Below are 13,368 nucleotides of genomic sequence, written 5' to 3'. Positions count from 1 at the left end.
CTATCAATAACATTAGAGATTCTTACTAAAAGTCCAATTTAGAATCAAATGCGTTGGAGGGGGTTAGATACAACATGCAGTACACGTACGAAGTGTGTGTTGACAATGCCGCAGGCGCTAGAAGTTTATTTCCTATTGCCTATTAACATTGTTGCCACGCACTAGATGCCTTATCATTCTTAATTTTCCCATACAAGTAAAGAACACCCGTGTGATATTAACAACGAAGCAATCAGTACCCTCATTAGAGTTCAATTAGTATTTAAATACTTTTTATCACTTTAAATCGCAAACCTAAACTATTGTTTTTTTCCCTCTATCTGTGTTTAATTTGTTTTTATTGCCCTTTTTTTCAAGTATATATATTTTACAGACTTGAAACTTCACAGAAATATTCCTTATGTTACGCAGGATGACATTTTCCGAAAATTAGATCCCATGGGTGGTTAAAACCAGGCAACAGTGGGTACTTTGTCTGCATGAGAACAGGATTTTACATTGTTCATGCCTTCTGCGTCTCCATGGCAACAGTCATCGCGCGGCAGTGGCGTACCCACAAGGAGGGGCATGTATAATGAGCGACGCAAGAGTGATCTGCCTGTAGACTGCCGTAGCGAAGTACGGGTACATCAGTTGTACGTTGCGTGCACGAGTCGGGAAACCATCGGTGCTATTCATTTTCTCTCCGGTACATTATACAGCATTGTAATAAATTTTCACTGAATTTTTTTTATTTATCATTACTGTAAATGGGAGATGTGGTTTAATTTTTTTCAATTAGTATAGCCGTGCGAAGCCGGGTCGGGCAGCTAGTTAATAATATAAGGAACCAAACACATGCTTTAAACCATACTTTGTATGTCTAATTACCGGAAGTTATTTTGGGTCCGGCTTCTAACAAAAGTTCAAGTCTTATTGAATATTATTGTTTATGAAAATTATAAAGAAACTAAATTTGGGTTTGTAATATTCTCATATATAGACTGTACCTCGGCTTCATTTGGGTAGATTTAGATAATCACTAGCTGACCCGGCAAACGTTGTTTTGCCATATAAATAATTTCCTAGTAATTTCTAGTGTAGACATAAAATAGCTTACTTATTGTAATGTATGTTAGAATGTGTATATTGTATGTATGTACGAATGTGGTATATGCGTGAAATAAGCATGGAGCGCTGTGAACGATGAGGATTTTTAAAAATAACAAAAGGCAAACATTATTTTTAAGTTATTATAATTTATTCCTTAAAATTATATATCATTAATTAAACAATTACGACAGTAACACTATTAAACAATATCAATCTCTTAATGCTATAGCATCCCTACTCCGTGCTGTTTACTGGGTCAGAAGTGACACCTGTAGACATCTGGCGGGGATAACTAATTAAATGACGATTGATCAGTTTTCGACCGGAGAGGAAAAATGATTAAATTACTAAAATGGCTATTAAAAAATAAGGGTTGGTCGTAGAAGGGTGAAAATTGAGGATTGTATGTATTTTTGTATGTTGTATCATAAAAAAATAGAAATTAAAAATTTTGTCTAAAAAATAAAAAACAAATTAGGGGTGGACTACCCCTAAAATTTAGGGGGATGAAAAATAGATGTTGGCCGATTCTCATAGATACCGGATAAGCACAAAAAATTTCATCAAAATCGGTCAAGCCGTTTCGGAGGAGTATGGCAATTTTGATATTTAAAGTACTTGAAAAATTTCAACGGTGATGAGGACTGCACTAACAATGAAATAGCCGTTGCCATAGAGACGAATGAAGCATCAACAAAGCAACAGCCGTTGCCATGGTGATTTCCTACCAAAAACTGGAAATAAAAAAAAATTTAGGGGTGGACTACCCCTAACATTTAGGGGGATGAAAAATAGATGTTGGCCGATTCTCATAGATACCGGATAAGCACAAAAAATTTCATCAAAATCGGTCAAGCCGTTTCGGAGGAGTATGGCAACGAAAACTGTGACACGAGAATTTTATATATAAGATAATATAATCTATAGGACCACTAGTTTTAACACAAGTTATGGGGAGAAACAAAGTTATTTGCGACTATTTCAATAGTGTCAATTTCTGTGACCACACAAGGTATTTGGTCAAGCTAATATTCGGAAAAGGTTAAGATATTTAGTTCACCTCAGTCCTATCTTTAGGCACATAAATCTCGCTCGTAGTAATAATTATATTCATTACAAATATTATCGCAATCATTTAATTTTATCTTGATGCCTTAATTCAGTATGATATTGTCGCGGGTTGAAATTTTGCAGGGTTGTTGAAATCAAATTTAGGGACTTTACTGACGGGACTCTGGGCTGGCTGCTCTGTTCACTCGTCAGCGCAAGTGGCGTGACCATGTAATTGGGGCACGGGGCCGGCGCGGCGCGCTGCGGGCTTGCAGAATTTTGTTTGTTTGTTTGGCCGCGCGCTGGCGCAGCCACGGGCCGCAGTTACTGGGGCGCGCTGTCGTAACAAGCCGCGCGGTGTGGCCTGCACATCGGGGTAGAGGGGGGGTAGTCTTCCCAGATGTTCTAGTTAGTTGTTTAGTAAATTTGACTTCAATAACGAGCTTTTGTTATGGTAGGCGCGGCAGGGCGCGCGAATTTAAGCGCAAGTGAGTGGTGACTCGGGGCTCACTCAGGCGGAGGCTATGCGTCTCACCTGTGGTCACGAGTTGTTAGTTCGTTCGTGATGTAGGAATTCAGGCTCACTCAGGCGGAGGCTATGCGTCTCACCTGTGGTCACGAGTTGTTAGTTCGTTCGTGATGTAGGAATTCAGGCTCACTCAGGCGGAGGCTATGCGTCTCACCTGTGGTCACGAGTTGTTAGTTCGTTCGTGATGTAGGAATTCAAGCTTTCGGGCGGAAGCTATGGTCGACGCCAGAGGCCACGAGTCGTTTAATTTAAGTTAGGTCATAATGTAGTCGTCAAGCTTTCGGGCGGAGGCAATGGCCTTCGTCACTAGTCGTTTAGTTATAATTTTTAAAATGTAATGTTCGTTCGGATTTTAAGGGCAGGAGAGGCCCCTACGTTAGTTTTAAGTAATCGATCAAGAAAGGCTTTTCGGAAAATGTGAGTATGGACTTATCTTTGTTTTAATTTTAAGTATTAATTATGATTTGAGGTATTCGGAAGGACTAGGGAAGTGTTTAGTGAAGTTCTCTCATTCTCTCTCTTGTAAGGTCGTTCAATCGTTAAGGAAGTAAAGAGATTATTGTTTTAAATTGTAATCCCGCTATTTAAATGTTCTTTAAAATGATGTTGAGTATTTGACTTTAAGAATAAAATAATTTTAATTAAGTATTATGTTATTTTGCAAAATCTCCTTAGTTCAGCTCTCACCAGACATCCTGTACGGGATGACGAACCTATGATCCTAGGTACAGTAAAGTATTTTATGAAGTTAAGACTAGTTGATGCCAAGCGAGTTGTTTCTATGTAAAGAGCTACGATTCTCTCCCCCCTCTGAAAGTGGATCGTGACAGAAATGGCGGTGGCACCGGCTAGGTGCACGTGACAGAAATGGTAGAGTTCGCCGGATAGGTTCTATTTCTGGAGAGAGAGAGAGGTAGATTTTTATGTTTATTATTAAGTTAGTTTCAGCTTCTGATAGCAGGTTATTAAGAGTTTACTTGAGGAGAGGATTACGGAATTTTAGTCTATAGTGGAGGAAGTCTTTGAGATTTTTTTTTTGACGTAACAGATGTTTATTTGAGGATACTTGTAAGGATAAAGTTTATAGTGATAAGTTGTTTTAAGTCGTTGAATTTATTGTAGATTTATATCGGGGATTATTACGTGAGGAGAATACGTTATAAGTTAAATGCTTATTAGAGATAATGCAAGTGGTTTAATTTAATTGAAGTTCATTTTAAGATTGAAGGTTAAGAGAATTAAAATTTAAAATTAAGTTTTTGTCGTAAATAGGAATTATTTTCAAGAGAAGTTTGTTTTGTTTTCGTGCGCGTAGGAGACGAGACGTACGAATTAAATCAGTCGAGGGAAGGATAAACGTTAGAAAGGAATTAAAGAGAAAACGAGAGTTTATGTAAAAGAGAGTTATAGAATTTATAGTGATGTTTTGTTTTAATTAGAAAAATGTTGAGAGTTGTTTCAGAACGACACGTCAGTGGACGTGGCAGAATGAACACGTGACGGGGAGGTGCTGAGACCTAGCGGTGAACGGAGGAACCGCAAGCGAGGGTTGGCGCACCTGATGGAATTCGGTGACGTCACGGGCTCATAAGGAGACGTGGACAGGCCGTGACCTTGTTTTGATCAGCTGTACGGTAACTTAGCGATAAGAAAATAGACTATTGGTTAAATAAATTTAAATTTAAGTGTGTTTTAGGAGAAGAGGAACTTTCAGTATGTAAGTAATTTAATTTAAGAAGTGTATGATGTATAGGCTAGAAGTGTTTCGTTGTAAGTTGTTTATGTTTTTGTTAGTTAAATTCTACCTCGGTTTTAAAAATATTTTTTTTGGGATTTGTAAACATTATTAAGGAGGTACACTATAAAATCGATAAGCATTGAGAAAACTGGGAAGGATAGTTTTTGTGTGTAGAGGGAATTTACTCCAAGGGAACAGAGAAAATTAATGTTTTCTTTAAGGCGAGGGACCCTAAGGTGAGGTGTTGTGTCCCTGGGAAGAAAGGGAATTGTAGCGCAGACCATAGGAGATGGGCTGACTACGGAATTAAGGGTCAGGAGAATCCTGAGAGTTGTGAGTAGTTTGGGGCAGGAGTTCCCCATGGTAGTACCGAAGTGGCTATCCTGTATGGGATAGGGTACCATTTCAATGAAGTTTGTTGGTGGGGTTAGAGCCCCCTGTGTAGTGGGCCTATAGCAGATAGGCACTACAGTGAAATTTTTGGTTATTTTGTGAGGTAAATTCCCTGGAGGTTAAGTAAGATTGGATTCAGTTAGGAAGGAGGGAAATGAGAAACATTGCTGTAGAGAGTTAGTGTACTTGCCTAATGTGAAATTGAATTTTACTAAATTAATTTAGGAGAAAGTTTTGTTCGGTAAATAAATAATAATGGAAGATAGCTAGATAATTAATTAATTTTTTTTGAGTAAGGTGTTTTAAGAAATGAAATAAAATAAGGTGAAGTAATTTGAATAATTGGGGAGGAGTTTCTTTAAGAGTTTAGATAATTGTTTTTGAATTTATTGAGATATTCAGCCAGTGAAGTTTGAGTGTGAGAGATACAGTGAGATTTTAAGGAAATCGGTTGTTTATTAATTAGGACAAATGAGATTTTATGATTAAGAGTCAGTAAGCATAGTTAAAATTTACGACATGATATTTGTTGACAGTTTACAGTTATTAAGGAGAAAACAGAGTAATCTATTTATTTTTATTTTAATGGTTTGAAGATAAGATTATGAATTTTTTTTGGAAGTTTCTTTGGCATGTTGGAATAATTTTTTTTGATTTTTAGAATTTACAGAGAAAATTTAATTGATTTACATTAGTTTGGAAGTATGGAGGTTTAGTGTTCGATTAGCCCTAACTTGATGGTCGGATCCCAAAAGAATGCCGTAAAACCGATAGCCAATTGAGAGGAATGCGGTAGGCGCTTGTGTAGAGAGGGGTTGTGGGAAAACTCCTTGGGACTGATGGCAGATCAGGGGCCCTAAATAGTGTGTGATGCTGTAAAACCAGTGCAGAGAAAGCCTGGTATGCTTAAATTTTTGGGCACAGGTTATGTAAACCTGGGGTTCCATGGGATTTAGTCATGTTAGCTGCTGTGAGACATTAAGATTTCCAGGCTCCATAGTAAATTCAATGTAAATTTTTGTTTTCTTAAAATAATAAATTTGTTTTTAATTTTTTTTGAGATATTTGATTTGTAACAGTGAATACAGACCCCGAGGAATAAGAGTTGTCATGCTGTGAGAGGAGAAGGTGGTAGGCCTAAAAGGGTACAGGCACCACAGAGGTTATGTGCATTGCATAATTTAAATATAAGGAAACTTGAGAATTTGAAATTTTGTTGTTGGTTTGTACACCCATAAGAAGAGTATAGGCAGAATTTTTATTGTTATGAGATGTCTAATTTAATTGAAAAGAAGAAAGTTTAAAGATGCAAGGTAACATTATTATTGTAATAATTGAAAGAGATTAAGAGGTAGAGAGAAATAGGCAGTTTTTGTTTGTAAGTACTAAAGTTTACATATAGAAATTTAGTAACTAAGAATGAATAATAAGTTAAGTCTAGTGTAAAAGTTTTTTTTAAGTTTGTTAAGTTAAGAGTCACAAGTAAATTTTTTTTTAGAGAGAATGTCTTTGATAGGAAGTATTAGAAACTTATGGGAATTTTAGGGTAACATAAATAATGTAGGTAATGAATAATAAATAGATGGTAGGTCTTAAGTTAGGATTAACATTTGAAGCAGAATTTAATTAAGAAGAAGGAAAATAAATAGGCCTAATGAAAAGAACAAAAAAGGATTTTATGGTAAAGCATTTTTTTTAAGTAATAAACAATGAATAATAATGTTGTTTCAGGGTTATGTGTACTAATAATACCATTTTTTTTAGGACCAAAGAACAGGAATTATGTAATTTAAATTAACATGTATTTTTGAAACTGTTACAGATTCCTTAAGATGAGCTGAGCAGCAGTCCAGTTTACAAGATGACAAGAGTTCGAGAGACAAGATACAAGATCACTGAAACAAGAGCCAAGACTGAAGATTCAAGAGAAGAGAAAGCTGGCAGCCATGGACTTACAAGTGGAGATTAATAAGGTCATGTAAAGTTTTATTTTTTTTTATGGAAGACAGTAACTGGAGTTTTTTTTTGTTATAAACATTATTTACAGAACTTTTTAGGTTATAGTAATGTGATGGAACTAGTGAGTTGTGGTAGCTGTCAAAAAGAACTAATACCTTAAGTTTAATTTTTAAAGTTAATTTTCTTAATTTACAGAGGGATTAGTAGTTTTTTTTAAACCTTATTTAGGTTGGAATTTAAATACAATAGCTTATTATAAATGTGTACGAACAGTTCAAGTTCACAGTACTGATAGGTAGGTCAGATGATCTTATTGATTTTGATGATTTGTTGTTTTGAGTTGATTTTTAAGTGTTGTGAATTAGACAATGAAATAGTTCTGAAAACTTAAATTATTTCAAGCTAAGAAATAGTAAAGTTAATTGTAACTCAAAGGACACCAGAATTTAATTTTTTTTTGAATTAGTAATGTTTGAAAATTTTATACTTTACAAGAAAGGTTATAAACAAACAGATCGGATGGAACAAGGATGCAGTAAATCACAATTTCATTTAGAATTATTGATTTGCTTTTGAGGTTATGAAGGAAAAGTAGCTATAATTTAAAAATTTGAATAAAAATGGTTTTTTTTTAATTTGTTTGAAATAGAAAATTTAAAAGTTAATTAGTCATGATCTAGGTGGGTGATGGGGTGGGAATTGGCCACTCTTTTTCCCTATAACCTCCCTAACATGGCCTTCTATTACATCTAACAGAAAAAAAAAGAAGAAAAAGAAGACTTATTATTAGTTAGAATGTTTTTTTATGAAGATACCTGATGAACTTTTTTTTTATTGTTGGGAAGAATAGTAGCAAGATTAATCAGATGTTTTACTCAGAAGAAGAAGAAGAAGAAGATAAAGCAGTTTTATGACTCGACAAGCCAGAGATTGGTGTTTCCCCTCTGCGCTCCTATTGACTACGTTGTTTACTCTCATGGGATAGCTGGTTCGGCACCATGGAGAGAGATTGGTGGGCATTGTGGTTGCCCCCAGAAGAAAAGAAGAGTAGAAGAGGTTATGGGTGGGTCATGTGAACTGACCTTCAACCCAGTTACTTCGTGGGGACTATTTGCTGTATAGAGAAGATCAAGACTCAAGAGGTAGGGAAAATCATTGGAGGTCATGTTTCCCTTCCTTAAGTTTTTCCTATCAAATTATTTGCCTGATTAGATTATGCTAAGGGTGGGATACTTTATGTTAGCAGTTGAATTAATTAATTTTATTTTTTTGTGTGTTTGCATCCTTGCCCATCGATTGCAGTTTAGTAGTTAGTTTTGTATTTGTCAGGCGTGATGGTAATGCCTGTTGATGATGTTTCAGAATTGTAATCTGTTCGTGATGAGGATGGCACAACTCCGAAGCAGATGTGGGGAGAAGTTGTGAGCTGCCCTGGAAGCCAGTCCAGTAGCTGTTGGAGTTGAGTGGTGTTTGCTGATGGCCAGCCCAGGGAGCTACTCTTCTCGACAACACTGACTTCGAGGAGTTGCACCAACCTTCACGAGATAAGAGTTTAATTAATTGAAACACTGTAAGGACACTTAATTTTTTTTGAAGAACGAAAGAAGTATGGTAATAAACGGAAACCGAAAAAAAAAAAATAATAATAATTATCAAGAATTTGCACATTGTTTAACGAATACTGAGAAACTAAGAACAGTAATTTAATTTGTAAAGAGAGCTTCACTAACAGAACAATTTTTTTAGAATTGAGAACTCGAGCCTCTGAAGGTTCCTGTGAGAACAAACCAGATAAAAGTTTTACATTTAATTTTATGAATACTTGTTGTTTTAAAATAAATCTTATGCAGAATCTAGATGTATGTTCAGACAGCAAGGAACTAAGAAAATTATTATTTTTGTGAAATGAGGAATTTATAGTTATGGTTTAATGGAAAAAGACAATTTGTAATTTTGAGGTAGCTCGATGGGGCTCGAGCTCTGTGAGGGGAGGGTTATGTCGCGGGTTGAAATTTTGCAGGGTTGTTGAAATCAAATTTAGGGACTTTACTGACGGGACTCTGGGCTGGCTGCTCTGTTCACTCGTCAGCGCAAGTGGCGTGACCATGTAATTGGGGCACGGGGCCGGCGCGGCGCGCTGCGGGCTTGCAGAATTTTGTTTGTTTGTTTGGCCGCGCGCTGGCGCAGCCACGGGCCGCAGTTACTGGGGCGCGCTGTCGTAACAAGCCGCGCGGTGTGGCCTGCACATCGGGGTAGAGGGGGGGTAGTCTTCCCAGATGTTCTAGTTAGTTGTTTAGTAAATTTGACTTCAATAACGAGCTTTTGTTATGGTAGGCGCGGCAGGGCGCGCGAATTTAAGCGCAAGTGAGTGGTGACTCGGGGCTCACTCAGGCGGAGGCTATGCGTCTCACCTGTGGTCACGAGTTGTTAGTTCGTTCGTGATGTAGGAATTCAGGCTCACTCAGGCGGAGGCTATGCGTCTCACCTGTGGTCACGAGTTGTTAGTTCGTTCGTGATGTAGGAATTCAGGCTCACTCAGGCGGAGGCTATGCGTCTCACCTGTGGTCACGAGTTGTTAGTTCGTTCGTGATGTAGGAATTCAAGCTTTCGGGCAGAAGCTATGGCCGACGCCAGAGGCCACGAGTCGTTTAATTTAAGTTAGGTCATAATGTAGTCGTCAAGCTTTCGGGCGGAGGCAATGGCCTTCGTCACTAGTCGTTTAGTTATAATTTTTAAAATGTAATGTTCGTTCGGATTTTAAGGGCAGGAGAGGCCCCTACGTTAGTTTTAAGTAATCGATCAAGAAAGGCTTTTCGGAAAATGTGAGTATGGACTTATCTTTGTTTTAATTTTAAGTATTAATTATGATTTGAGGTATTCGGAAGGACTAGGGAAGTGTTTAGTGAAGTTCTCTCATTCTCTCTCTTGTAAGGTCGTTCAATCGTTAAGGAAGTAAAGAGATTATTGTTTTAAATTGTAATCCCGCTATTTAAATGTTCTTTAAAATGATGTTGAGTATTTGACTTTAAGAATAAAATAATTTTAATTAAGTATTATGTTATTTTGCAAAATCTCCTTAGTTCAGCTCTCACCAGACATCCTGTACGGGATGACGAACCTATGATCCTAGGTACAGTAAAGTATTTTATGAAGTTAAGACTAGTTGATGCCAAGCGAGTTGTTTCTATGTAAAGAGCTACGATTCTCTCCCCCCTCTGAAAGTGGATCGTGACAGAAATGGCGGTGGCACCGGCTAGGTGCACGTGACAATATACCATGATTGCCATGGTTAATAAGCTTGCAAACACTAAAAATTATACTGGTAACGAAATTTACTTCACATTTCTATCAGGCTATTTTTTTATACTCTCTTCTTCCAAAGATTCTTAAATATAAGAGTTTCTAATTAAATTTTACTATGGCCTGGGGTCATAGTTCCTATCATTCTTAAAATGAGAAACACTTATAACGAACTATAAACTAAACAATTTTGTAACATTAAAAAAGTTAACATGAACAATGAGAAAATAAAATGAAATTGCACACAGTAGACAAACTATATGAATTAAAGTTAAAATAATAGTCTTTGCAGTCTGTTTGCATTACTGCTGCTATGCAATTGTCCCATATATTTATAACTATGTAATGTTTTTGAATTATTTCAGTCTTTGACAAATGTTTAAATAATTATATACATATACAAATTATTTGCTTATTATTTTTGTCTATTCTGAGTGGTCATTACCCGCTCAACATATATTACGGACTTAACATTGTTCACAGTGGAGTTACAGACAAACAGGCTGTACGACGTCGTTCGTATGCGGTAGCATTTGCGAGTGTGATCTTAAATAACTACATTTTTACAAACGATTAAAATTCAGTGAAAAATACAAACTTTTTAAAGAAAAATATCTAAATACTCAAATATTCTAATTATACCGTGCTATTACTTTTTAAAGAATTTTTTCACGAAATAATATCCATAAAATAATAAAATTCTTAACACTAACATTTTATTATTCTATTATTTTACTTGTTATTTTGAAAAATAATCATAAGAAAGGTAAGAGAATTGGCCAATGCGAAGACTCCTTGGTTACATAAAACAAATAACTGAGAATAGATGAATATAGCAATATAAGAGGCTTGCGTGACCTTCTTAATTTTCATGGAGGAACACTTAATTTTCTATCATAAATCTTTTTTATCTACATGTCAGAGAGAATGAATTCCCAGGAACTTGAGATCCATTGTAAGGCCGAGGACAATTAAAGCGACTAGTCTTGCGTTATCTTGCTTCAAACCCAATGAAACTCACTCTTGCTCATGTAGTTACATAGATGAATCAATTTTTCTCTAATGTTACTTACAATCAGTTTGAAACATTTACTGAACAGTTTTGAAACAAATTTTTACATAGTGAATATCACTGTCGTCACGAATTTTGTCCCAAATTATTATTCAACATTCTTGTCCATGTAATAAACATTATATGAACTGTGTATACATTTATTTTTACTCGAATACTTGAATACAGTATTGCAGAATGTAGATACTACATCACTTGTGTTAGTACTTCAGGATTTATGATTTTCCTTATTTCCAAATACACACTAGGTTCATCGTAAAAAAAAAACTCTGTGGTTGTTAACACACTAATAAAAGTTAATTAATTATTACCAGCTAATGTAAAAGTTGGCAAAAAAATTTTAAAGGTACTGATAAGTTTCTGATATAGGCATAAATAAATAATTTGCAAGAGACAACTTCGCTCATGTATATAAAAAGTCGTATTTTTATAATTGTCCCAAGCAAACAAACAATTCTTACGTAACGTAACGTAAGCGTGTTACATCGCATAGGTATCTTCATTAACTCTTATGGATGCCACTGCGGAAGCCAGTTAATATCAAAGGCGTTATTATTGTAGATACCTCACCACTCCAGCTCCACAGTATCGTTACTAGCCAAGCCACATGAGAACAGTCACTTAAGAGAGAGATCTCTTCCAAAAAAAATAACTTAGTCCAAGATCCACCTCTCTTACACAAATTCTATTGCCGAAGCCTGAGGAAAAAAAATTGGTTGTCTGTAAAGTCGGTTTACGGACGATAGTTTAACGTGACAACGTCATAACAAAACATTGATGAAATGATTGCATACATTTATTAATAAAATTGAATTATTTTTATTGAATTATCACTATTTTGTATGGATACAAAGAAGGAGTAAATTAAATCTACAATTTAATTGATAAATTTACTTTTATTTGCACGCATTAAAACAAATATGTTTATTACTTTAACAAACAAATTATTTTAACTATAACTTTTATACATGTTTGCTATTTAACTTCATCCAATCTGTGTTATTCTGTTAAGGATAGGACGATGATAGGAAAAGTAGGAAGCTAATGGGAGTGTTTCAAGTTTAATGTGCCTCTAAAACGTCAAATGGATGGTTGTTACAATCAAATGGAAGAGGGATAGATGCGGCGCAAGCGTACAATGAGCGTAACGGGACACCGCGTAACGGGACAATGTGCGTAACGGGACACTTTATTGTGCGTGCAGCTGGCGTTCACCGATTTATTAGACGTTTTCACGTCAAAAATTTGTAATGTCCAACGTCTGGCTTCACGAAACAATTCGATCTCTCTACTCAAATATAGCGACGATGACATAGTGACGTAGTTGGAAGCGTCACGACGGACATAGTGACGACCTGGAGCGAGGGCGGGCCGTCCGGAAGTCTTCTCCCCACGACCTGCTGCCCCTCTGCAGCTCTTCACCAGGGGTTTACTCGTATATACGCGACGAGCTAGCTCGGAATACCAAGGAAGAACTTTCTCCGATCTTCGATATCAAAGTCGTGACAAACCTATTTCCTTATCACTTGACTGTTTTGTTTACACGTGCAACACTTCTCACTTTACGGAGAATCTTTTCTCTAACCTGTGGCAATATTTTTCTCCTGCCTTTCTGGTGGGCTACCACATATACCGTCAAAGTTTTATACATAATTCAATGCACAGCAAAAACATAACATAAAATATAGACAGGGGTGAAAGAAGGCCAGGAGGCACAATCAGACTGAAGAGAAAATGCCAGTGAACCAGACAGTTTCCAAATGTCATCTTCCATACTGAGACTTTGGTGACACTTTCTAATAAAATGTAATTAAAAACCTTGCCTGTGTGTTATATACTCACCCGATTTTAAATTAATAATAATAATTGGGATTTGATAGAGTCCGAAGTTTTCGTTTGAGGTGAGTATTGTGTTTCAGTTAGCTTAAAAGCAATGAATAACTTACGTTGTTTTTGTCCTACGTGCGTTATTGTTTATAACTTTAGACCACAAAATGAGAGTGAAATAGTGTTTTAGTGTGTTTGGAACAAAGATTAAATTATATTTTGACAGTGGTACTGAAAATAGTTTCGCTTGTTACTACACGAACCAAAACCTTATCAACTGGTAAACATAATCTTGCTTGCTTACTCGACAACTCCAGTAGCTCCCTAAGAAGATCAAACATACCTTGATCTCTGCACTTACTTTGCAGATAAATTTAAACTTTATTTGTGAAAAAAGGGCAATAACTA

Source organism: Bacillus rossius (genome assembly GCF_032445375.1).
Source record: "Bacillus rossius redtenbacheri isolate Brsri chromosome 4 unlocalized genomic scaffold, Brsri_v3 Brsri_v3_scf4_2, whole genome shotgun sequence".
NCBI lineage: Eukaryota > Metazoa > Arthropoda > Insecta > Phasmatodea > Bacillidae > Bacillus > Bacillus rossius.
Note: the sequence above shows the minus strand (reverse complement) of the source record.